Here is a 26,617-nt window from a genome sequence, read left to right on the forward strand (position 1 = left end):
CCAGGAGAAGCGGCCCTGCAGAGGCATGAGAGTCTGGGGGCTCTGGGGCCGCTTGAGCATGGGATCGGGGCAGGCGAGCAAGCTAGAGAGGTAAGCGGACCCCGGTGACCCGAGGCCTCGCTCACCGGCCAGGCCAGGACTGAGAAGGAATCAGACAAACCTGAGCTCGGGCCCCAGCTCCATCGCTTACCAGCTGTGTGACCTTGGTCAAGGCATTGTGCCTTGCTGAGCCTCGGTTTCCTGTTCTGTAAAATGCAGTCACTAAAAGCACTCACCTTCCAGCATCAGTGTGCAGATGACAAGGGACAGTGATGCACAGAAAGCACAAAGCAGAGCCAAATCGTTAGGTCTTGGGTGGAAGCCACGTCTGCTCTTCCCAGGGATCCTGGCAGTTCCGATTCAGGTGGCTCTGAGACTGGGCAGAAAACAGGGCCTCTCGTGGGCTCCCATGCCCCCTCTCCTCTCGGGCGTTAGCAAACTCCAGCAAGATCTGCCACACCCCCACCCCTGCAGGAAGAGCTGATCCAGCCAAGTGAGAGGTGCCAGGCACCAAGGGTTGTGAGTAAACCATGTGCAGGCTGACAGCGGCCAGAGGAAAGTTAGAGGAGGGATCCCGGAATGGCTGAAGGGACAGTGTGTAACCCAAACACCTTCCTCAGCAGGCAGTACACGCATCCTCTCTCACACATATATTCCTTCCTTCAGACAGCGAGGAGAGAGATCCCCCCACTCCCTCACCTTCCTCTTCCCTCCACCAGCCCGATCAGAGATGGCTTTCTCTCTGGTTCCAATGGGAACTTCTTATTCTTCTTTGCACCTTCCCCCTGCCCAGCGTACATATCCCAGTGCTGAGCACAGTGTGTAATTTGAAGGGGTAGATCTAGAAAGAACCCTTATTTTACAGAGGAGAAAACTGGGGTCCAGAAATGTCATGAGACCTGCCCAAAGTCACACACTGAGTCAGAGGGACCTCAGTATACACATGCTTGTTGATTGTTTCTGCCTGTATATGTTGGGAAGCTTCTGGCTGCAAGTATAGAATGCTCAATCCAAAAGAGCTTAAACAATGAGAATATTTATTATTGGATATAACAAGAAGCCCTGTTAACTCAGTTGATCAACATCAAGAACAAGTTCTTTCCCTCCCTCTGCTCTGCCATGCTCAGCCTGTTAGCAATTGTGCTTCAGCCTGTCTCCTCGTGGTCATAAAGTGGCTGCAGCAGCTCCCAGCATCATATACTCACACAGTAATACCTCTCAAAAAAACAGAATGCCCCTCTTTTGTGTTCATTATTGGGTGAGAAATCCAAGAATCCCTGCAGGCTCTATTGTGTTTCACTAATTAGAATTGCAAGAAGAATAGATCGAGTGTGATCGATTGCCTTGCTGCCTACATGATTCACCCTCGGGACTGGGAGAAGCCAGCTTTCCCTGAGGTGCATGGGTGCAAGAGATGTAGAAAAAGTAAAGGTTCTGCCAGCAAAGAAGAAGGTGGGGACTGATTGGGCTGCAGGTGACCAATAGCTGGACACGCTGCCTAGGTGTGATGCTGACCTTCGGCTTCCTTGGGGTCAAGGAAGAAACAGCCTTCGCTGGGATGCAAGACTCTGCCAGCATCTCTTACAGAGAATTTTCTGCTTTGCTTCTCTCTACCAAGAGGCCAGGCACAAAGCTAAAATCCAAGATTGAGTCCTTACTAGCCTTTTCTCATTGAACTAGCAGCTTATCCTAGGGGCCTCAATTCACTCAGCCCCTTGAGAGAAGGAGCTGTTGCCTCTTCAACTCTGCACCCCAAAACTCAGCATCATGCCCCAACACATAGTAGATGCTCCAAGAACGTTGCTGAGCAAATGAATAAAATTGGTAAGCCTAGGATAATTATCCCTATTTTACAGGGCTATACTTGCAGTCTAGTGTAATACCTGGGAAAGAAAAGCATGTTGTTAGAAGTGCAAGGAGGTGTTCATATTTGCATTATTCCCCTCTCTTCTCTTTCCTCTCCACCTCAAAATATCTGACGCCATATACAAAGCTGCCCCCAGGAAAGCCAGAGGTTGAGTGGAGAAGAGAGCATCGGGGAACAAGTCCTAGGTCAAGGTCTGTAATAGTCAACTCAGGCCACCATAACAAAATACCACAGCCTGGGGGGCTTAAGAAACAGAAATCTGTTTTCTTACCATACTGGAGGTTGGAAGTCCAAGATCAAGGGGCCATCAGGGTTGGTTTCTGGGAAGAGCTCTCTTCCTGGCTTGCAGATGGCTGCCTTCTCGCTGCGTCCTCATACAGCTTTTCTCTGCAGGCACTTGGAGACAGAAAGATCTCTGGTCTCTCTTCCCCTTCTTATAAGGACATCAGCCTTACTGGATTTAGGGCTCCACCCTTATGATGTCATGTAACATGAATTAATTCCCTAAAGGTCTTATCTCCAAATACAGTCACACTGGGGGTTAGGACTGCAACATATGAATTTGGGGAAAGGAAACATAATTCAGTCCATAAGGTCTGGATTGATCTTCTGGTTTGAAGATCTGCCCCCTGTGACCCATATTGCATCAGAAGTGGCAATGGCATCTATCCCAGGTATTCTCAGGTCTCATCAACTGACCCTGCCACTATTGTTTTTTAAGGATTTTATTTATTTATTTATTTGAGAGAGAGAGAGTGGGGGGCAGGGGGAGGGACCGGGGAAGAGGGAGAAGCAGACTCCCCACTGAGCAGGAAACCAGACACGGGGCTCCATCCTAGGACCCTGGGATCATGACCTGAGCCGAAGGCAGACGCTCAACTGACTGAGCCACCCCAGTGCCCCTGACCCTGCCCATACTGGTACTGCTCTGGCCTCACCCATCCCTAGTTCTATGTATGAGCATTCGTAATTGGCCTTTTCTCAGCCCCAGCTGCATGCATAAGATCTAGTGACCCATCCAGGTTCCAATTCCTGGTTTGCTAACCTTGACTTCCCACCAGAAGCGCCCACCCCTTTGATTTTGGCAACACTCATCAGGATCGGTTATATTGTGTTGCAATTACCATGAATTCCAAAATCTCAGTCACTTAAGATAAGCAATTTATTTCTCACTCATCTCCATACCCAATGCTGTTGGGCCTGGGGCTCTGCTCCACACCATCATTCAGGGACCCAGGCTGCTGTATGTTCCACCAGACTGTGACATCACCATCTCAGGACTTTTTAAAGAGAGAGAGAGAAACATGGAGAAAAATGCATGGCAACTCTTAAACGGTCACATGTCACTTCTGGCTACACTCCATTGCCCAGAACTTGCCCCACAATACTGATTAATTCTTCCATGTGAACAAGAAAGGGAAGAGATTTGGAAATATTGGTGAGCACTAGTAATGTCTATCAAACTCATACCTTCAGGTAAGTGACATTCCTTCTAATAACCATAACACCTCCCCCCACCCCCGAGGCCAGGAGAGCCTCCACATTCCCTTCTCCTTCCCCTCTAAGGAATGGGATACGTACTTGCACTTTCTCAATGTACGTACCCAACAACAGGCAAAGAGCCAACTGTTACTTCTGAGCTAATAACTTCACCATTTTTCTACTATGGTTCCCAACAATGCAAAGGGGTGACTTTACAACCCTTGTCTGCCCAGAAACTGAAAGCACCTTGGCCCGCCTACACAGACAACTGCTCTGCTGTCTCTCACAGCTGGGTGTCCAGGACCAATATCATTGCCAGCCTGCCCCTGCCCCCACTCCCTGTAACGGCCTGGGCTGGAAAGCACTTATATCCACCCAGTGTTCCCCCTCCTTCCAAAGCCCCAGTCCCACGCAAAGATAAATAATTCAAGCCAAGACATGCTGCCATGATGCTGTCATGCTGGAGATTTAGTGCATACATCGCTTATGCTCCTCTTGCCGCCAAAAGAAAAATTACAAATTGATCCATAGGACCTGACTCTCTGCCCATACTTCTCCTGGGCCACTGCTGCTTCTCTCTGTAAGTAATGGCTGAGCTGGTGACAGCAGGATTTAAGTCGGGGGGCGGGGGTGGTAAGCTGAGAGCATAAGAAGAGTGGACTGTGGGAGGAGGAGGGGCTGCAGAGCTGGGCCTTGACCATGACACAGAAGGGTGAGCATCTCAGCCAAGAGTCCCCATGGAAAAATAAGGCAGGTGCCCTGCGGCTCAGTGGGCAGTCTTTGTCTTCTGTCTCCTTTAGAGTAAGAACCAAAAATACTAATAGAAGCCACCAGTTCTGGAGCCTTTATTATATGCTAAGCACTATTCTAAGTGCCTTATATGCAACAATTCACTTGAATTAATTAAAATTGGGCTCAGCCTAGAGTGACAGTTACCCCAAAATAAAAGTGGTTTAAGTAAGACAGATGTTTATTTCACTTCCAAATTCAGCACTGAGGGCTAGTATGCACATCACAGTGGTCAGAACCCAGGCTCCTTCTATCTTGTTGCTCTGCCTGCATGGCCTCCACTTCCAAAGTCACTTTATGTTCCAAGATGACTACTGTTCCAGCTTCAGTCACTCCACCTGAATTCCTGCCAGGAGGAAGGAAGCAGGAAGCAGGGGGAAGATGAGAACCTGGTCCCTCCCTTTAAGGACACTTCCTAGAAGCTGCATGAACTTGCATTCCATTGGCCTGACTTCAGTCATGTGACCACACATGCAAGGGAGCCTGGGAAATGTAGTCTTGATTCCAGGCAGCCATGTGTTCAACTGACATTGGGGAGTTTTATTGCTGTAGAAGGAGATAAAAATGGCTGAGGGACCACCAGCAGTACTGGCCACCTCCTTCATTTGACCACTTTGTGAGCTAGTACTGTCACAAAATAAATGCCCTCTACAGATGGGGGAACTGGCAGACAAAATGTTTGCATGAAATTCCCCGATCCAAAAACATTCTTATCTTTCAAGTTCCTTACTAAACATTAATGACATTCGGCCTTGTATTCATATTAAGTGTTTATCTCTCAGGCTACACAAGGACCTAGGAGCTCCTGGAAGCTGTGCTATCCGTTTAAGCCATCTCTCACTCCCTGGGGCCTAATACCGTGCCTGGTATGAAGGGGACATTCAGCAAATAAACATTTATCATATTAGATAAAATCTAATCCTTTCCATTGCTCTGTCATTCTCGCCCTCATTATCAAAAACCTATTAATTGCTTGTTACACCCACTTAGCACTCTTCACTCAAGATAAACAGACATGGCATCCACTGTCCAGGAATTCATAGTTTAAATCTGGGGATTTAACATGCAAAGATAACATCCTCCTCTTTCCTCACCCTGCTACCTGGAGAAGAGAAAACCTGCTCCCCTGTTGGAGGAGCTCTCTGCGGGCTTTCTAGCCAGGAGGCTGGAAACTCCTGCCTCCCCAGGGGAGGAGACACAGGGCTGCACCCAAGAATATAAAACTGCTGCTCAGCATCCTTTGCGGCCCCACCACCCCCACGAGCTGACGAGGCTGAGCAGTTCAAGCAGAGTTCAGCTCAAGTGACTTCCTCATCACCCCACTCTTAGCCCATCCTCTGCGGCATTTGCAATTTCTCTGCTCCAGGGGTCAAGTCTCCAGTGTGCCCTCCCTGAGTAATTGTGAAATTATTATGGTTGGTGATTTTAATTTAAATTGGATGGAGAAATGTCATACTGCGGTCGACTCATTTGCTATGGATTTTCACTTAACCAAATTGATTAGTCAACCAACTAGACTTAACTTGAGAGTTGTAATCATTCATTATTAGATCTCATTTTTCCCAACGCACCCAGATGATGTCAAGAAATTAAAACTGCAGCAAAAACTTCAGCAATGTCTTCTCATCAAGGCATGGGGTCTGCCTGAGAGGCCCCAGAGATGGAACAGGCTGTGGATTTCTGTAGGGAGCCACCAGGGCCAAGTTCCTTGGTGCTGCCCTAGAACAATGGCCAAAAGAAATGAGGTGGGAGTTTCTGGGGAGGAAGCCAGGCCATCGTAAGCCAGGCTTTCCCACCTCCCTTTCCCACGCGCCAAACCTCTGCTCATCCTTCAAGAGCCATCTCAAATGCTACTTCTTTGAAGCATTCCATGACTTCCCATCATTTCCACTCCCATAGTACATCCCTATTGTAGGAATTAGTACGTTTTCATGTAATTATTGTTTAAATATCTTTTCTAAACTAAAGCTCCTTAAGGTCAAGGTCAGGTTTTATTCAAGGGTGTATCCCAACTCCTATTACTGCCTTAGCACACAGTGGGCCCCTGGTAAATGTTTCTGTATGGATTGAACGAGTGAAAAATGGTCTAAAGATAATAATGCGGTTAAGCCCTGGGATGGATCCTATGGGCACAGCAAAGTTCACCACTATGAATTCTTGCAACTGCCCCAAAGTGAGAGAGGTGGCTCGGCCTCTGCAGATATGAATCAAACCCAGACTTTAGAGTGGACGTTATGCTGAGCATGACTCACCTGTATGCTCTGATTGCCAGTAAAGTTAATGTGATCGTCAATTGCTTCACTAACACTAATGGATCTATCCAGAAAAAAGTGACTGTCACTCTGCTTCTGGACAGACCAACCCTGCAACATCACTTAGAAGGACACTGCAGACTGAGATCTAGAAAAAGAGGTCCCCTATGGTCAGGGCTGCCTTATGGGTGTGTAACCCTGTACGGTCACTCAGAAGGGTCCCAATGTCATCTTGAAATTTCTAATAATTTTCAAACACAGGGCCCTGCATTTTCATCTTGCACTGGGGGCTCACACAAATTATGTAGCTGGTCCTAAAAACAGTGGAGGGATCTGAAACCACACCATATTAGAAACAGTTGAAGAACCTAGGGAGTTTTGCCTAGAGAAAGGAAGCCTCGGTGGGGACATAGTAACTAACCTCAAATGTCTACAGACATCCACGTGGGAGAATAAGACCACCTAGGTGCTACCCCAGAGGACAGAACCAGAGCCACCAGACTGAGGCTCATTTAGGTTTGGTGTTGGTGTTGGTGTTGGCGGGCTAGGGGCAGGGGGAGCTTGGCATTGGCTGGAACTATTTGAAAAAGACACATGGAAGATGACGTGCAGTCCATGGTCAGAGGCATTTAAACCAATACTATATTTGGCAAAGGATATTGCAGAGGCAGAGGATAAAGCACCAGATGGGGGCTGGACTGAAGGATTTATAAAATCCCTTCTAGTGCTTTGATCTTATGCTTTTCAAGTTTTTCCCTTTCCAAAGCAGAGTAGGGACAACTGGAAGAGAGTGAAGAGGAGTAGGAGAAAGTGAAGGGGGAGAGAATCTACTGTCCGGGGTAAGTAGATACGGACCTATGACCCTTGATTTATAACACCTGCAACCAGAGGTGAAAAGAGGTGGCTTCACAGTTGACCTTCCCTCCAAGGTCTTTCTTAGCAGTCTTCCCTTCCATTACCCTTGGAGAAGGTTTAGCTCCCATGGACAGTGTTACCTGGATAACTGGTCAGCACTTTCTAGCCCACCCGCAGCTGACAAATACCCCCCAGATGGATTTAATCCCCCACCCAGGGTGTATCTGGGGGGCTGAGGAGGAGCTAGGAATGGGTAAAGAGGAGTTAAGTCCATGATCGACCCTCAAACCTGTCCCAAGTGGCTCTGATCCAGAGAGATCCAGGGAGTCTCAGCACATGAAAAATAAGTTCCGGGCCAATTGCTTCCTTCCTGGCTCCTGGAATCATTTTTCTAGCCCTGCTGTCTGCACACCCCATGGGAGCTATTCATTAATGAGGGTGAGAAATGCCTAAATTACACCTCTGGTTCACGTCCAGCTCATTCAGAAGGTAAGAAAGTGAGATAACTCACGCCTGCATCATTTTGGTGATTATCAACCACTCATTTCCCGTTTCCATGCAGAGAGGCCATTGACCATGAGGCCGAAAGTGCACATGCACCCTCATCTTGGCATCCCACCCCTGACCCTCGGGCCCCTCCTCTTCCTTACTATTTTCCTTATCAATGGAAGCTCTGTTTCCCCTCCCCTCAGCTCCTACCTGGGCACCTGTCTCGGTCAGGTTAGGAGGCGAACAGCATTGAACCCATGCACTGTTCCTGTCCCTGGAGAAGAGCAGCTTCCTGCCCACACGCTGCAGGGGACTGGCAGTGCAAGGCTTCCCTCCTCCTTTCCCCACCCTGCCCACCCACCACCACCTCCAACTTCAGATGGGCTCTGAAAACTGCCACCGTCTTGGGGAGAGCAGAAGGCAGGGAGGAAGGGGTGCTAACATCTCCAAAAAAGCTTTTAACAGAGACCATCGTTTCCCTCCAAGAATCAATGCATTTTAATTCATACGAAGATATTTGTCTGCTGCTCCGTTCCTTCGAGGCGTAGAGACACGTTTAACAAAACAAGTCAGCCTCGCGTGGAGACAAACGCACCAGCTTCTCCCTGAAATTACTGGAAGTTCATTTTCAAAAGCTGCCCTGTTTTCTGGGAATCAATGCATATCAACTAAAATCAATAGCTTCTCCGTGCGGATGGGCTGAGACACCAAACTGATGTAGCGTTCCAGTGCATTTGTATCCAAATCTAGACGTTCTCAACAAGTCAATGAATTTAAGCGCCTGCCAGTGTCTTTTCACTTAAAACTAATCTGTTTGCTGATCGGACTGCACATTTCCAGAGCGCGTAGTAATATACTCTGTGTGTTTACCAGATCCAATGTACATTAACTCAAATAAAAATATTTCCACTTAACTTAAAATTGAGTTTGTCCCAACTTCAGCAATGCTCATGGGAATTAACTCTAGCCCATCAGCCTACTGGCCCAGCTCTCCGAGAGAAAAAGGTCCCACTTCCTCCATCTGGCCCCAAAGGTGTGGTCTCTCTGGGGCTGACTAACGGGTTCTGGAACAAAGTGCTTCCGGCTTTCTGCGGACCATAAACCCCAGGATTAGAAGCGACACTGAGGGATTTGTTTGGTCTACCCCTCTGCCTCCAAACCATAGATCTCCCTCCCTAAGCCATTCTACAGAAGAGGGCCCCTCTTCGGTTCCTAGCATCACCCAGGAGAGTCTTTCTGTGGTCACTGGCTCCTGAATGGCAAAACGTTCAGCCAAAGACTGTTCTCTAATGAGCCACTTATAGAACACCTACTATATTCAAGGCTCCATGGAGATTCAAGGCAGTAAAAAAACAGAGCCTGCATTCTAGGAGCAAATGGTCTAGTGGTGGAGGGGCCCTAATCTGTGTGCAGATGGTCAGCCAGCAAATGTTCCTTGAGCACTTCCCTGTCCAGATTCTGTGCTAAGCACAGGGAGACAGTGATGGACACAGCACACTAAGCCCATTGCCTGCAATTCCCCCGAAAGAAACATCAAGTACATCACTACAACAAATCAGTCATTAATTATATGCATGTGCGAAGGACTGCAAGGGGGAAATCCGGGGTGCCGGGGGAGCAAACAGCAGCATGGAAACGAGCGGTGGAGAGGCAGAGGGCAGGGGCCGTGCCCACTGCTCTCCAGACCCTAGAGCAGCACTTCCACCTCCGCCTAAGTAAAATTATTGCACAATAATTTATTTTTTCATTTAATTTAATTTATTTATTTGAGAGAGAGAGAAAGCATGAGCCGGGAGAGGAGCAGAGGGGGAGGGACAAGGAGATGCCCCAGTGAGCGCGGAGCCCGACGCGGGGCTCCATTCCACAACCCTGAGACCCCGACCTGAGCCAAAATCAAGTCGGACGCTTACCCGACTAAGCCATCCAGGCACCCCTACAATAATTTATGTCATCCCCACAAGTTTGCAGGGAATTGCTGGGATTCCCACTTTGCAGGTGGAGAAACTGAGGCTCACAGGCTGCTTGCCAGTTCTGTGAGATGACTAATAAGTGACACTCATCCTAGGAGAGCAAATTAGCGATGATTCAAGTCCAGGAATCACAGACGCCGGGTCCGGCCTTCCCTGCTGTGCACTTGCCACTCACACGCAAGCCAATTAATAACAGAAGCCATTATGTGTTCCCGAGAGAAAACCAGACCCAGAGAGGCAGTGGGTGTCTGGATTTAGAGAGGGGGATAGCCCCAAGGGCTCAGGTCTTAATCAAGGAAGGCTTCGCAGAGAAGGTGGCTCTGGAACCAAGTCAGAGAAGTACTAAGGGAGGGAAAGGTCCCCGGCAGGAGGCACAGCAGCAGAAATAAATGCTCTTTTGGTGGGAAGTGAAGAGACCAGGCCAGGCTCACGTAGCAGCTGTGTACAGAGGACCCACAGGAGACAAACCTGGATAGGAGCATGAAACCAGGTTCTAGAAGACCACGGATGTCACCCACTATGGGTGTGTTCTTAGAGTGGATCCCAGGTTCCAAGCAGGGGCCGGCCTTGAAGAAGCAGAGGGGCAAGAATCCACTGCCCAGCACCCAGACCAACCCAACCCAGTCCTCCCTTGATCCCATGGGCCCCTCTTCCCTACCTATCCCTGAGGCCGGCAGCTCGGGAATGCTGCTGAGAGAGGCTGGTCCCCGGCTCTGAGAGAAGCGTCAAGGCATCACCATGGAGACGCTCCAGACCGCCAGCCACACAAAAGGAGCTGTGAGTTCCCTAGCTCACCTGGGACTCCGAGCTAACGAGGAGGTGGCAAAAGTGTTTCATTTTCTCTCTTCTGCTTGTTCTTTCTCAAAAAGAAGAGGCAATTTACACAGACAAACAAACCCCACCCTACCCTGGAAGGAAGCTGCTGGGCTTGCCCTTACCATGGTGGATGGTCTCCTCCTAAGAGAAGAAGGGGGAAGGCTGGGCCCGGAGGTCTACAATGGCATGTTCATCCCTACAAGGGAATGGAGGGACCAACCGGAAACCTAGCATAGTTCACCTTCTCCTACCCAAATGGAGAGGCAAGCTCAGAGCCATGGGCATGAATGTAAGTTGATACCTTTGGGGCTCACTCGCTTCGGAGTTCTGAAATGCAAACAACCTATGTAATTGTCTCCAAGACCTGAATCTTTTATAATGGGGTAAATAATGCAAATTGGGTCCACCAGGAGGCTTTCAACAGCCTCCCCACTCAACAGGTGTGTCATGGATTAAGCCTCCCGATGCAGCTCGTCCCCACTTCAGCAGCCCAGGGAACCCCGACTGCGTATGAAAGGGCCAGGATATCCTCTGAATGGCGGAGAGGAAAACAGGAGAGAGAGGATGGGGGTGCCAGGATACCCTGAAACAGACAGGGCTGGGGGCAGGATGTAGAAAGGAAGACGGTTGCTTCTGAGTAGGGAAGGGAGGAGAATGGGAGCGTCTCCAGCCAGCAAGCAATCTTCACACACGCGCATTGTCGTTCTCTTCTGCAAAGGGGTGAGAAGAGGGGAGGGGGGGAGGCGGCCCCGAGAGGGAGCAGGCGGGAGAGGTGAGAACTCCAGCATCTTCAGACCTGCCCACACTGCTGGCTTCTCGGCTGTGCACAATACCTCATCTCACAGCCATTAGCGCACAGGAAGGATGGAAGCCGGACACCCCGAAGGGTGAGAAAATGAAGAGAAGGGCTGCACACAGATGTACGTGCGCTTGAACATCTTGGGAGACATGGGGTCCAGCCTGAGGCTGTCCAGTCCCCAAATGGCCAGAATCCTTGGAGCGGCAAATGGACCAGCACCACTGTCACTCCAAAAGCCCCAGGAACACCCAGTAGGCAAAGTCTCCCTATCCAATCTGAAGTCTCTTCCTCTTTCTCTGCCTTCTCCTGGAGCAAAAAGGGACCCAGCTTCCCTTCCAGTCTGGCCCAGCCCCTCCTGGCTGCTGAGCAAAGAGCAGTAAACTGGGAGCCTGGGGGAGCGGAGCACTTGCTACTACAAGGGTGGGTCAGATCCTGACAGCTCTCTACTCAGAGCTTGCAATGGCTCCCATCTCACACATGAAAAACGCCGAAGCGCTGTAGGATCTGCAAACATACCCCTCCAACGCATTCCCTTTCTGAAATCCCTTGGGACATTGCCTCTTACTTGCTCTGATCTAGCCGCAGCATCTCCTTTTTACCCCTCAAACACACCAGTGCCTTTGGGCCTCAGGGCCTTTGCACCTGCTATTTCCTCTGGGCAGAACACTTTCCTCAGATGTCTTCAGACCTCACTCCCCTGGGCCCATATTTCAACATTTTGTTCTCAGTGAGCTTTCTTAGTCACCCTCCCTAAAACAGCAGCCACTCCAACACTCCCTGCCCCTCTTCCCTGCTTTACTTTGTCTTAGCTTTCATGACCACCTCTACTTACTCATTCATGCAGTGTACTGTCTGTGTCCCTCCCTGGAGTGCACATTCCATGAAGGCTGGGGGTTTGTCTGTTTTGTTCTCAGCACCTAGAAGCATCCTGGCAGATGGTAGGCCCTAAGTAACTACACATTGAATGACAGAAACATCCCTAAGCCTGCCTCCCCACACTTCCCCACGGTGCCCATAGCAATGCCCCTTCTAAGTACCTCTGAAGACACCAGCCCTCCTAGAAAATTACTTCTCCTTTGGATCCAGACTGAGACTGACAGGAGAGAGGGGACAGGGAGAGCAGAGTAGGGATGTTTTCCTGCCAGGTCCAGAGAAGACAGAATATAGGTGCGGGGAGATGCTTCTTAGGTGGAAATCCCACTGAACTCCTGATGGCACCATCACCGTGCAAGGAGCAAATTCATCTTGCTCACTAGTCTTTTATCTTGCACATATGTGCACGCACATCACACGCACACATACACACCCCTCTGTTTCCTTTTGAAGTCACCGAGGTTTGAGGAAAAGAACCCCAGAGTCAACACACGTGGGTTCCAGCCCCTGAGCCATCAGTCCCTGCAATTTTCAGGGCCAGCAGGCATCTCATTCAGCTCTGGAAGCCTGGCTTTCTTCCCTGTGAAATGGGGCCAAAAGTGCCTCCTCATCCTACCTGCTCCTCAAGAGTGGGGTGAGGCTCTCAGGTGGTACTGGGTGTGGCCACCTTTGTAAACATCACCCCGCTGAAAAGCATCCTTAATGCCTCCGCAGCTCTTGCTGACTCCTACCCACCGTGGGTGAGGGTGGGACTGGGGGACTGCAAAAGCAAGAGCAAATAGGAGAGAAATAAAACCCCAAGATAGAAGGCCATTAGGCAAAGCACTGCACCATTCCAGCTGAACTGATTTCCCGCTGGAGCAAAAACCTTTTGCAAGTTTGGATTAAATGATGAGCACCACAAACTCCAGCCAACGGCCCCCAGGCCTGGGTGCGATCCCAGTCCACCCAAGCCTCGCCTGAGCTGGCGGGACCAAGGACAAGGGCACATATTTTTCTGGCAGATCAGCCAGGAGCCCGCGATGTTGTGCGGGTGGCCAGGGTGTGGGAGGCGCTGGACCGAGGCAGCCTGGCTGCAGTGGGCACTCTCGGCCCAGCTGGGCTAGCCGGGCATTATTTATAATTGAGCTTATCGTGTGCAGCGCTGGTGGTCACTGTCGGCTAGAGCCATTTGATGTCGTTGAGCCTTTTGGAAAAAGGAGCAGGGTGGGAGGAAAGAGGCAAAGGCAGGAGAAACAAAAGGAGTCTCGTAGCAGGACTTCAAAAAAGCCAAGTGTTTGAAAAGATCTTTGCTAAGGTTCTGACCTACTTTGCATGCGGATAAGCCATCTCTTTCACTCTAAAAGAAAAAAATCCCGCACAAAGTGGGCACAGCTCTATTCAGGAGAACCGGGGCTGCACTGCAGAAAGGGGCTTTAGTGCTGTAATCAGAGACCATTTAGGAGCCATGATTTGGGTAATTATATAAGATTTCAGCCTCTCTTGTTCCAGGGCCACTCATAGCGCTGGATGATGGGCTGCCAAAGTAAGATAGCCAAGGCTGGAAGGAGGTGCCTGGCAAGCAGGGCGGCAGGGGGCAAACCTCCGCACCCCAGAACAGCCGGTCACACCCTTCGCTCTGATACCACCTCACTGTGTAACCTTGGCTTTGTGACCTAGACTCTCAAGAGACCTGCCCTTCTTTGTCATGTTTCCACCTCAGATGATGAATCAGGTCATGGCCACCAGTGAACCCTCCCAGTCCAGTGGCTGGCATACAGTAGGTGCTCAGTCATGGTGACTCTCTCCTCCCTGTCTTCTAGAATGAATTTCGAGGAGTCATCCCATCCTGCTCACAGATTCTTTGGCTCGATCAATGCCAACTGGGGTCTCTAGCGCCCAGTGATGGAAACAGAAGCAGAATCGGGGCCTACCAAGGAAGGGGCAGACTCAACAGCTGGAGATGCTCGGCCCAAAGAAGGCCCCAGGCAGGCTGAAATCAGAGCAAGAGGGACTCATGAAGGAGCAGGACAGGAGGCACAAGGACACGTGGGTGGAGGAACAAGGAACCTTCTGCAGAGAACAGATGGCGATGGCGGCTGTGTTCCCATGGTTTCATACCCCCACTGCTCTAAAGAGTACCACACTCTGAACTTGGTGCCCAACAGACAGAAGAAGAAAGTACAATATGGGGAATATTCTAGGACAGTTACAATGTTCAAGTGAAATGAGATGAGCTGGGAGAGAGGTTAGAAAGGATTTAAGAAGGAAAACCTGCAAAGTTAAGTGTTTATCATCATTAAAATAACAAATGGTATTAATAATTTCCCTTATCCTAACAATCCTATGAGGTTGGCGGTATTAGGAAATATTACTATTCCCGTTTTACAGATGTGACAATGGAAATTTAGACGGAAACTCTAAAAATTGTTCAAAATCGCACAGCTAGTCTGTGAGGTCTGTGTCTGAATCAAGAGTCTGGGTTCTTAGTTACTTTCTGTTGCCCCAAAAGGCTTTGTATATATTCAGTAAATATGCATTGAGCACCCACTGTGGGTTCCAGGCTCTGTTTCAGGCACTGGAGGTATAGCCATAAACACAAGTCTCCACCATCAGGGCACCTACGCGGGTCAGCCCTGTGGGGCTGGTCCACACCACAACCCACACCCTTCCCCAGCACGGCACGGGACTGCTACTACAGGGATGTGCTCAGGGGATGCAAATAAACCCTTTTAATCTCCGTCAAATTCAAGCATCTAAGGGTAGGTCAATCTCTTTTGAAAATCTAATTTTGTAAATTCCAAACAAAGACAAAACTAATTGTGGATTATCCTTTGGCTTTAGGTTGCCTTCCAAATGCAGTTATCAAAAGCTCCTCCAGCAAAGCAGCTCCTTTTGGCTCCATGGACCTTGGTTAGTAGGGCTGTGAGGATTTAAGTGCCCGGGGCTGCCTCCAGGTCCCTCGGCTGGAGCACCCTTGACTGCTTTGGTAGTGGAGGTGAGCTCCCTTTGTCTCACTCCCCGTCGCTTTTCACCTACGGGTCATCTAACCCAAGGGCAGAATAGAAGGGCCAGAGCTCAGCCAATGTCTACCCCTCCTAATTCAGGCAGAACTAAACCCCCATTCAAACCCCAACATCTAAGCTCAGGGCAAATGCGCCAGGATCTCACAAGCTAAGAAATGCACCTACTTTTTGATCCAGAGTTTCATTCAAAGGATTACATTGCAAAACCCTTAATTCCTCGGCAAAAAGTCAAATGCGTAAGGATGTTCAATTCAGCATTGTTTATAATAACAAAAAATGGAAGCTCACAAATATCCATGAATGAGGGAGTCATGAAATCACCCATGGTACAGACATATTCTGGGATCCTGCAGGGCCATTAGAAAGAGTGAAGTGGAGAAATTGACACACCATGAAAGATCTCCAAGATACATTCAGTAAAAAAGCAAGCCACAAAACAATACACTTGGTGTATTTAAAAAAACAAAACAAAACAAAACAAAAATCTGTGTGTGTGTTGGGGGATATGCAATTTCAAATAAAATAACGTATGTAAAAAATTAGCACAGTGTCTAGCATATAGTAAGCTCTAGATACATGTAGATCACCAAGGGGCCAGGTGGTCAGAGCACGCTCCACTCCACCCACCTCGGACCTCCCGTGACCACCTGCGTCAGTTTGGTTAAGGGGCCGTGGGTTTTGTCTCTGTCATCGCCCTCCCTTTCAGCTCTGGCTCTCCATTTCTTCCTGACATATCCACCCTCACTCATAAGCACAGCTCTCTGCAGAGGAATGAATGCAGAGCTTTTTGACCCGTCTTCTTGACCTAAGTATCACTCCACCCACAGATAGTGGAGAGGGTTCTGAGGAAGGGGATTAGCTGGGTTTAGAACCCTAGACTATTAGACATTTTCTGATCTTCCTATTTCACATATGAGGGATGTGGGATCCAGACAGGTCAAGTGCCTTGTCCAAAATCACACAGCAAGGCGGAAGGAGGATTCGCCCTCTGCTAGGACCCGGGTGCCAGATGGTGAGCTCACCTGTCTCAGGCTGAGCCCAGCCCATGCTCCTCTCTACCTGGCAGAGACCCTCCCAGGCAGGGTTGGGGTGGATGATGTTTTCTTGCCAGTGGAATCGGGGCATGGACGGATTTCAAGGGAGAGGCAAGTTTGCACTCTTCTCTCCCCTCACAGGCATTACCAGAGATGTGTGAAGGATTTTCAGCCAGAAGATTGTAAGCGCCTCACAGCGCTCCAGGATGGATCTCACGCCTCCAGGCAGAGCCTGCCCAGACAATGCTGGGCTGCGGGCACTGGCAGGAGGAGCCGCCACGGCCCCCGCCTGCCCCACACGCTGGTCCTCACTGCAGCCCCTGCTTCATCAGCTCCTACCTACGTTAACCTCATCTCCAAACTCGCACACCCGAAGGACCGGGAAAGCCCTGGCACGGGGGCCCCGAGCCTCAGGCCTGAACCCGCCACAGGGAAGCCTTGCGCGGGCCTCCCGCATAATCTGGGCGTGGCGGCCCCCGTCCCTGAAGCGAGGCGGTGGGACCAGAGCCCCCGGAAGGGCCACGCCGCGCTCGGCCCCTTCGGGAGGAGGGGGTAGCAGGAGCGGAAACTGCAGTCGCAGGAAGAGTCGGTGTGAGAAACACGTGTAACGTAACGTTCCTTAAACACGGGGTCAGTCTGGCAACGCGGCTCGGGGCTTCACACATATTCTTCCTTTTGATCCTCGCAACAGTTTTTGGCTGTAATTATCTTCATTTCATAAATGATGCAACTGAGGCTCAGGGAAATTAAGTAATTGTCCCAAGTCATACAGCTCATCGTCAGTGAGGTCGGAACTGTCCAGCTTCTGTCCCTCACCTCCTCACCCCACACGCTACACACACTCACACTCTGACACACACGCACACACAACTCACAGACACGTGTGCGCGCGCAGTTACACACACAATCACAGTTGCGTGTGTGCGCGCAGTTACACACATATTCAGTTACGCGTGTGCACGCACAGTTACACACATGCACAGTTCCGCGTGTGCGCGCACAGTTACACACACATGCACAGTTGTGCGTGTGCGCGCACAGTTACACACATGCACAGTTCCGCGTGTGCGCGCACAGTTACACACACATGTACAGTTACGCGTGTGCGCACAGTTACACGCAGTTATGCGTGTGCACGCAGTCACACACATGCAGTTATGCGTGTGCACGCAGTCACACACACATGCAGTTACGCGTGTGCGTGCAGTTACACACATGCACAGTTACACGTGTGTGCGCGCAATTACACACACATGCACAGTTATGCGTGTGTGCGCAGTTACACACATGCAGTTACGCGTGTGCGCGCGCAGTTACACACACATGCACAGTTACGCATGTGCGCGCACAGTTACACACACATGCAGTTACGCGTGTGCGTGCAGTTACACACACATGCACAGTTACGCGTGTGCGCGCGCAGTTACACACATGCAGTTACACGTGTGCGTGCGCAGTTACACACACATGCACAGTTATGCGTGTGCGCGCGCAGTTACACACACATGCACAGTTACGCATGTGCGCGCAGTTACACACATGCACAGTTACGCGTGTGCGCACACAGTTACACACACATGCAGTTACGCGTGTGCGCGCACAATTACACATTCACAGTTGCGCGTGTGCACGCAGTTACACACACATTTATAGTTACACGTGTGTGCACACTCTCGTGCACATTTACATACACACTCACACCTACATACACATACACAGACTCTTATATACACACGTGTACATACATACACACATTTACACACACTCCCTCACATGCACACAGACACACTCACACGTGGCACACATACACACCCACTCAAACACACATTTACATACATACTCACACACTTACCTACACACACATACACATGCATATATTCAGTCTTCCACATACATACTCACACACTCACATACACACTCTCACACGTTCACGCGCTCCCACACCACATATTCTGCCTGGAGCCGGGACACTCCGGATGGCGACTGCAGCCACACCGTGGGGCCCGTTTCACACAGTCAGCCCCCCCACTCCTCTGATAGGAGCACAGCCCGAACTTTCAGGCACCTTCTCAGTGTCAAAAGTTCTTATCAGACCATAAGTCCTGCTTTTTGCTCCAGAGAAAACGCTCCATGCCTTGTCTTCTCATGTGTTCCCTTTCTCTTTCTTAACCCCATTCTACCCGCTCATCCCCTTGAGGCCCCTGCTCACTACTCATCCCCAGACCGGAAGCCTCCTTCCTGGGGACTCCACCCTGTCCAGCGTGCTCCCTACACCTGGGATGTTAAATCCTTTTCAGTTGCATTTCCTCCAGGCTCCAGGCTTCTTGGTGTGATCTGTGCAGCCTCCCTTTAGCTGTGGACACGGCACCCCCTCTCTCTGCATCTCCTCAAATCCGGCCCTGCATCACGCTCCGTGTGGCTACACCAGCCGCTGCATGAGACCATGGCAGGAAAACAGAGGAGAGCGCCTCATACGATGCCAAGGCAGGGGGCTCACCCATCCCAGGGCGGCCAGGAGGGGGTCCAGAGGCGAGGACCACACTCAGCCAGGAACAGGACGGTTTGGCCCTGGGGCCCAGGAGGGAGATGCTGCCAGTGGCCAGGGAACACAAAGGAGGGGCATTTAAAGGAAAAAGCCACTGGACTCCAAGATTGATTATAACCTGGAAAACCAGAAGAGGGAGCCTTCAAAGATGACACCAAGGCTTAGGGAAAACCTAAGGTGGTGGGAAAGGTGTGGTGACCGTCCCAGAAATAGGGCTGTTGGGAGAGAGGTCTGGGGGTGGGTGTGGACAGGAGAGGGTGAAAAATCTTGTTTCAAACACTGTTCTGAAATAGCACAGGGATTTTCAAGGGGAGATGCCTGTTGGGTGGTCAGAAAAATGGGGCCGAGCAGCAGAGAAAAGGCAAGGCGGGGGCTATGAAAGACCATACTGTGCATTGAACTTGGAGCTGCAGGAGGTGGGGTCAAAATCTGCTTCCCGCCCCCCCCCCACACTGTAGCTACCCCACTGGAGCCTGAGTCAGCACACCTCAGCCAAAATCTGCCCAATGAAGCAAATGATGTCACCGTGAAAGTGACCCGAGGGTGCTCAGGGTGTGGGGTGGGCCCCGTGGACAGCCGTCCTGGGGTGGTCAACCGGGCAGGTGCTGCAGGGAATGAGGGAACGGGGAAGGGCAGGGGCCATGGGTAAAAAGTGAGGAAATGCTCAGTGACCTTTAAGAGAGTGATCTCAGGGGGGGGCCGTGGCAGCACCTCATCTGCAGAGGACCAGAGGGGAAGGAATGGGAGTGGCAATGTTGAGTCTAGGGGAGAGAGAGGGAGGTGGGTCGTCAGATCTAGCTGGGAAAGGTCATTAGGTCACTACTGGTCCTTTGTTCCAGTGGTTTCCTGGATGCCATTTTGTGCCGGGCACTGGCTGGGCGGGGGACCCAGGGATGAATCAAGCCCCACCCCAACGAAGAGGAGGCGGTGGGGGGGGTGGTCTTCCCTGCAGGACAGCACCATGAGGCCGGTCTGACCAAGGCAGGAACTGCTCTTGAGGCAGGGGATGTGTGCACTTCTGGGGAGACGAGACAGGGGCCTTGGGAGGTCAGGGGTCAGCCACAGTAGGGCCTGGAGACCTTAGATCCCCAGGACACGGCACCCTCTCCCTGCCAGAATCCAGCCCTTCCCCCTTCATCAAAACTCCCAGACAACATATGCAGAATACCGCTCCCTCAGACCTCAGGCTTTCTAGAACCCAGGTCGGGGGGAGAGAAGGTGGCCAACACTCAACGTCTTCTCTCTCCTTCTTGTTGGCAGTTTCTCCCAGCTCTGTGAATGCTGTCAGGGTGATGTCCCCTCCAACACACAGACACACACACACACACACACACACAGCCACACAGCAGAGCCATTTCTGCCTTCTGCCAAGGTCACACAGCAAGTCAGTCTCTGAGTCGGTGAGGAACCCCAAATATTCCCAGATGAGTGGGGATGGAGGGAGCAGCCCCCAGGGAAGGCCCTTGCTTGGACCCCCCAGAGCCTCCATCCCCTCTCCGAAAGGCACCTTCCCTTCCCCTGCCTTGCCCAAAATCAATCCCGACATCTCCTTAAATCGAAGTCAGCCACCATGAAAGGGCGGTGCGGAATTTTGTTTACCAATCCTGGCATCTAATTAAAATTAGCTGATGGTTCTTCTAGTTGGGTTTGTTCTGACTATTTTTAAGCCAGAGCTGCTAGATCAGTGTAGCCGCTAGTAAGCTGTCAAATCAAATTTTCAAAAGCAAATTGCTTTTATAATTAATTTAATTATTATTACGGCTCCCAGTTTTGTGTTGCCTTAATGAACACAATCAGGTTACACCCTCTGCTTCCCCTCCCCACACACCGAGCACCCCTCGCTTCCCGGGACTCACCTCCCACCTCTCCCATCCAAGTTGGGCTTAGGGAAGGGGAAGAAGAAAGGCAGACACGTCCCCAGTCCCCTCCCCAATCCCCCCAACGGCCACCTCCTCACTCACGCCCTCACCCTCAGAGTGAGTAATTAAAGTTCTGCTCCCTGTTATGGAATAAATGGTACATGTTTTAATTACCCCTGAGCCTACCGAGGCATCCTCACACCCCCGCCCAAGTCTGTGACTGCATGTGGGGTGGGGGAGGGGCAGCGGAGAGCCTGCGCTTCCGACAGTGACAGCAGTCTGTCACCCGGGGTCTGGAATTCACTGGGGAACTGTCAGTTACTAAGGAAACTAGGAGGGAGAGAGGAAGAGAGAGAGGCGGTTAGATCCAATTTTGGGTGACAAGTGTGAGGCGTAAAGACTTTGGCCCCCTTGGTGCATCTAGCCTAAGTGGAGGGGTCTTTGGGGGTTGGGCAGGGGGCGTGTCACGGGAGAGGCCCTACCTGGAGAACACGGCCTTCTCTGGAACCCGGGGCAGGTCAGGGGTATGGAGACACGGAAGGAGGAAGAGCCAGTGGCCAGGACAGTGACCAGAAGCAACGTGTGTGCTTGCGTGTCTGTGTTGCGTGCGCATGCATGTGCACACCCATCTGCATGCACACACACATGTTTGTGTATATCCATGTATTTATCCTTTTTGATATTTTGGGTGTCTTCCCTTTTTTTCCTTTTGTTTTCCTCCTTCCTTGGTTTGCAATGTATCTCCTTTCCATCCTTCTCTCTCTCTCTTTTTTTTTTTTTTGATTCTATTCTGTCCCTTCTTCCTTTCTCTTTCTATCTCTCTTTCCCCTCCTCCTCCTCCGCTTCTCCTTCCTCCTGTCTTTCCCTGCAACCCCCCAGTATCTTTTCTCTGTTGGTCACAGTCTACCTGCCTCCCAGCTTCCTGTCTCTGCCTCTGTTTGCTTCCCCTTGGTCTCCTTCAGGCTCTGGCTCAGACTCCTCCCTGTGACCTATAAGCATGAGAGAGCCAGGGACACCTGTGCCCCACCATGACTGACTCCCTGTCCAGGCCCAGTTGACCCGTCCTTTCCCAAGGAGACACGATGCCCACAGAGGAAGGGTCCAGGGGAGCGCTGACATGGGGCACCAGATGGGACGCTAGTGGGACGGTGGGGGACAAAAGCCACGGCAGGTACAATCCCGTCGTTCCTGAAACAGGAGCGGAGACCGGGATTGCTGGGTAAGAGCTGGAGGCAGGGCCAGGAGCCAGCCCAAGCAAGAGGGAGCACGGGCAAGGTGAGGGAGACAGGGGAGAAAGGTCCAGCATTTATTTCTGGGCCTTGTGACCTGGATGGCTGCAAGAGATGCTACTCAAAGAAGGGTGTGAGTCAGCAGCTGGGCGCGCCTGGGGCCTGGCTGCCGGCAGCACGGAACAATCTGGATGCCACTCAGGAGTCCCAGGGGCACGCCAGGCCCGGGGAGAACCTGCCCTGCCTGCCACAAAGCAGTGCCAGGCGAAGCTGGGCCCTCCCACTTCCTTCGCTGGACCTGGAGCCCCCACCCATCTCGCCAGTAAGCTTAGGCCCGCGTCCCTTTCTCTCCCCTGCGGGGACCACCTCTCCCTTTGGTCCCTCACTCTTATCGTCGCCCCTTGGTGCTCCCTAGAGTAGGGCTTGAATCTTTTCCTCTTCCCTCCTGGTAGAAAGAGGGCCTGGCTCAAGTGTGGTCTGACCCCTGGCTCCCAGGACCCCCCGGGGCAAGCCCAGTGTGCTGGAGGGCCAAGGGTCTGGGCCAGGCTGGTCAGAGGGGTAGGCAGAGGTGGAGGACCTCTCAGGCCGCCCTGCCCAGAGCAGGGATAGTCTAAGTAGAGGCATGGGGAGTTACCTTTCTCTCCAGAACCAGGGTCCTTGGAATGCCCCTGAAGATACCAGGTCCATTTCGGTCCACCCCACCCACCCATCCCCCCCTTGCACATACACAGATCCGAAGGGAGGCAACTCAGCCCTCCCGACTCCAGGGGGCGCTCTCTGGCCAGATACCTGACTGCAGCCTGGAGGCTCTTTCAAGGAGACCAAGGTGCCCTTGGAGCCAGGCTCTCAAGGGGAGCCCAGTGCCAAGTTGAGAGGCCTCAGCCCTGCTTCTGAAGCTGCCCATGCTGGCCTCAACACCCCCCTGGCCGCGGGCTGATTTGGCATCCTCTGACACCTCCAGCCATTGCCAGGCAAATGCTCTGGCCAAGGCATCTGTGTAGAGCAAGCCTGCCACCTGGTGGTGAGGCCACCCAACTACAGGCCAGGGCTCTTGAGGGGGTTTCGGTCCACTTTGGGCCCCCCGGCTGGTGCCCACTGGCCCCCCAGCGCCAACCACCGAAGCCTAAGCTGCTCTCTTCTAGAAGAGTTTGCAGGCGCAGAAAAGCAGAAGGAAGGGGTGAGGTTGGGTTCAAGGGCTGAGGCGGGGGCCCAGGGGCAAGGCCTGAGCGGAGGGGCTTGTGAAAGCAGGTAGTTCAGGCTTCTAGACCAGCTCGCTTGTCTCTTCCCTGCCTGCTGTGAGGAAGCAGCCAGGGCGGGAGAAGGGCCGCAAGCCTGGACTCCCCGCCTGGCTCGGCCACCGGCCAGCCCTCAGACAGACGGCAGTTCTTCCCGTGGCCCCGAAGCTCCTGCTGCAGGAGCAGGGCCCACAGACACGGCTGGATGCAGCGCCCGCTCTCAGGAGCTCACCAGCTAGAGCCCACATAGACCGAGAGGCCGGAGCCGCGGGCGGTTCTGGAAGCCCGACGCTGTCCGGGCAGGAGGGGCCTTGGGGCTCAGCCCGTGCAACCCAGGCTGCACGGGGAGCTCCCCGGGCCCCTTCCTCCACATGAAAACGTTCATACTAAAATTTATAAAATATATTTATACTATAGATTAAAGCCTTTTCTTCAACCTAAAAGTTCATTGCTTTTCTTCTGACTTTAAAAGAAATTAAAACTTTTTCCGTGTGCATGGATACAGCAGCTGAGCCCGACCTCCTCCTGTGGGGGATGAGAGCTGAAGTCCAGAAGAGGCAGGGGCCTGCCCAAGGTCACCCAGCAGGCCAGGGGCCAGGCCGGGGCCACAAGCAGGTCATCTGGCCCCCAGACGAAGGCTCTCTCCGTTCCCCACTTAACCCTTCTCAGGAGGGAAGAGTCGAGGCAGGCACGGGCCAACCAAGGGCCCCTCGGCCAGCCCCGGAGGCCCTTTGCCTGGCCCTCCACCGGGCGGCCCTGGCCCGCTCGCTATGCTTGGTCCCTCCCTCCCAGGCAGCAGCCCTCCCTCCCGCAGTCCTGGCCCTGCAGCCAAGTCACCACCACCACCACCACCACCACAGCTCTTTGGCCTGCTGTCTTATTAATTCCTAATTTCCAATTTGCAAGAAGAGAGTCTTAAACCTCCATCTCACCAGCCCGGCAATCACACAGATGATCCAAGTATCTCTGGACAGCCTTTAATTTATTTCCCAGAGCACGCAGCACCACTGAGAGACTTGATGGCACCAGCTTAAACATAATAAATTACTCAAGTGCCCGAGATTAGTTAATAAAGCTCCAGGCTCCCTCCCAGCCCCTGCTGACTTGGTCGGCGACACCAAAGATTCCTTTGGAGATGCCCAATGCGGGGGGAGTGGGGCTCAGTGGTGAGGGTCCCCAGGTCTGAGCCGGCTGTCTAGCCCTCCTCGGGCCCGTGAAGCCAGGCATGAGTTGTGATCTGGGTGGAAAGGCAGGCATCCCAGAGAACTCCAGGGTGGACTCGGGCGTTTTCGGCTCCAGGTCTCAGCATATCATGGGAGTCATGATCCAGTGGTGGCAAGTCAGACTCCTGCTTGGGCCTGGCTCGGAAGACCAGGGCTCGGAGGCATGCCCAAGAATGAAGGAAGAGGCCAGTGAGCTTTTGGAGCCAAGCGAAGGGGATGGGGATGCTTTTCTTGAAGACACAAGGGTCAGGGATAGTCTTTAAGCATCTGAAGGCCCATCCCTGCCCCTCACTCCAGTCACCTGCCAGGTGTGTCCCCTTCACTGGGTCTCACACACATTCCATATGCCACCTTCTCACCCCCAAAGCCTTATCCACTCAGGGGCCTTCCAGCAGCCCTGCTGGCCCCCACACACCCAGTCCCCCCCACCCCACCTCCCTCAAACAATCTTTATGAAACCCGGCTGTAACCAAATCACTCCTCTGATCACCAATCTGTGATGCTCTTCCATCACCTGCCTGCCTGATAAAGTGTGGCTTTATAACCTGGGATTCATTGTCTTCCTCTAGTGGTGATGAATCTGGAGAGCTGGGGGACAGAGTGAAGAAGATGCTGAAGAGAGAGGGTGCAGCTCACCTTCCAAGGAGCCTCAAAATAGGAGCTTGTCCTCTGCTCGGCTGGCTCAGCAAAACACTGCAAGAGACAAAGACACGGACCAGGAAAACTCAGAACTGGGTCCCCGCCCATGATCCTGGGGAAAGGGCTTGGGGTGCGGGGACAGGGTGTAGAAGAAGTGCTAAGTGTTGGCCGGAACCCTGCGCCTCCCTCCTCCTTAAGAGTATCCCCGACTTCTCCCCGACTGGCCTCAGCTCAGGCACCCCATACCTAATGATCTCAAGAAAGATAAACCAAGTAACCTCATCCTCTTCATCACTCCTTTGTGACACCTGATACCAAAGCCAGAGCTCCTGGCTCCAGGGCCCCGGCCACTCCAAGCCCCAACGTGGGTCCCCTTTAGTCCCAGGTCAGACTCATGAGCAGGGGGCTGGACTTCTTGCCCGGCCCTGGTGGTACCAAAGTGCTCCGGAGGGAGCCTACAGAAACTGCCATCCACAGTCACCTTTGTTCCCAGGCACTAGTATTACTCATTGTATCTGCAGTAAAAACCTCTTCCGTATCTCTAATTCTTTCCTTCCATAATGCTCAAAATACTGCCTACACACGCTCTTGTTTATGCAGAGAGGGCCTCCCGTCACACAATAGATGGTGGCTGAATATGGTATAAATTGAATCACATTATAAACGCACTAGGGGAATCCTAACATGAATCCTTGTGTAAAGTGAATAATCATCCCCTAATTTATCATTAATGTAAACCCAGGTGTTCCTATAACAAGTTTTTTTGACGTGAGCAAACACACACACACACACACTCCAGGGGAGTGGACGCCGTGATGCCCGGTCCAGTACCAGGCCCGAAAACTTTCTGATGGTCATACTGGTGAACCAAAGCACCACAGGTTCTATGAGAGTATATTGTTTCCACTTAAAGAGAAGAGAAACTGAGGCCCAGAAAGGAGCAGTGGTTTTGCTGCCGTCACCCATCTCCCTAGAGAAGGTCATTTCCTGGTCTTTATAAGATCCTCAGGGTCACAAGGAGGAAGTGGGGGAAGGGGAGGGCTGATTGGCTGGGGAACAGGGCTTGATCTTGGGGAACACGGGGTTTCACATCAGTTCCTACAGGCTCGGGGGCGGGGCGGGAGTGAGTCGTGTGACTCGGAAGTAGGTGGGATGCTAGGTTTCAAGCCTCTGCTAACTTCCGCCTGGGGTGAGGTCTCAAGAGGAAGGCTCCCCTGAGCCCTGACGACAGGGTCCTGGGGTTCAGGAGCCAGTGCTGCTGCAGCCTGAGGGGGCACAGCCTTCCTTATCCGGGCCTGGGCACCATACGCTGCCCGCCCCCTGCAGGTGCACAGCTCGCAGAGGCTGAGGGCGGTCCCTCTGTGGACAGGTCTCCAGGGGCCTCACCCCAGGCCCTGCAGTTTGGGCAGGTCCAAAACCCATGGTCTGAAGTACTTTCTTGAGGATTTCCTATTATCTAACCTCCTTCTTCTGCATCCTGGAAAAGCCCTCAGCCTCCCCAAGCTGGGGCCCTTTTAATCTCCCCACCCCAGAAAACCTGGATTCTATGCCCAGCCCTGCCACGACGAACAACCCCTATTTGCATGGGCTTTAAAACTGATAAGGCCCCATCCTGCA

At 52.0% G+C, this 26,617-nt stretch overlaps 1 long non-coding RNA gene across 2 annotated transcripts; it reads right to left on the minus strand.

The window, feature by feature from the left end:
• Positions 1–281: 281 nt before the first annotated feature.
• On the minus strand, positions 282–25,054 carry LOC116647016. 2 transcript variants are annotated; one of them, XR_004302247.1, is made up of 4 exons: positions 24,998–25,054; positions 3,092–3,186; positions 2,178–2,302; positions 282–415 (listed from the first exon to the last, which is right to left on the minus strand). It is a non-coding gene; the product is annotated as an uncharacterized LOC116647016 (long non-coding RNA). The 2 variants fall into 2 exon arrangements; XR_004302248.1 differs by lacking the exon at positions 24,998–25,054 and adding an exon at positions 10,402–10,450.
• Between the last annotated feature and the right edge of the window lie 1,563 nt (positions 25,055–26,617).

Source organism: Phoca vitulina, unplaced genomic scaffold (assembly GCF_004348235.1).
Source record: "Phoca vitulina isolate PV1807 unplaced genomic scaffold, GSC_HSeal_1.0 scaffold38, whole genome shotgun sequence".
NCBI classification, from domain to species: Eukaryota; Metazoa; Chordata; class Mammalia; order Carnivora; family Phocidae; genus Phoca; species Phoca vitulina.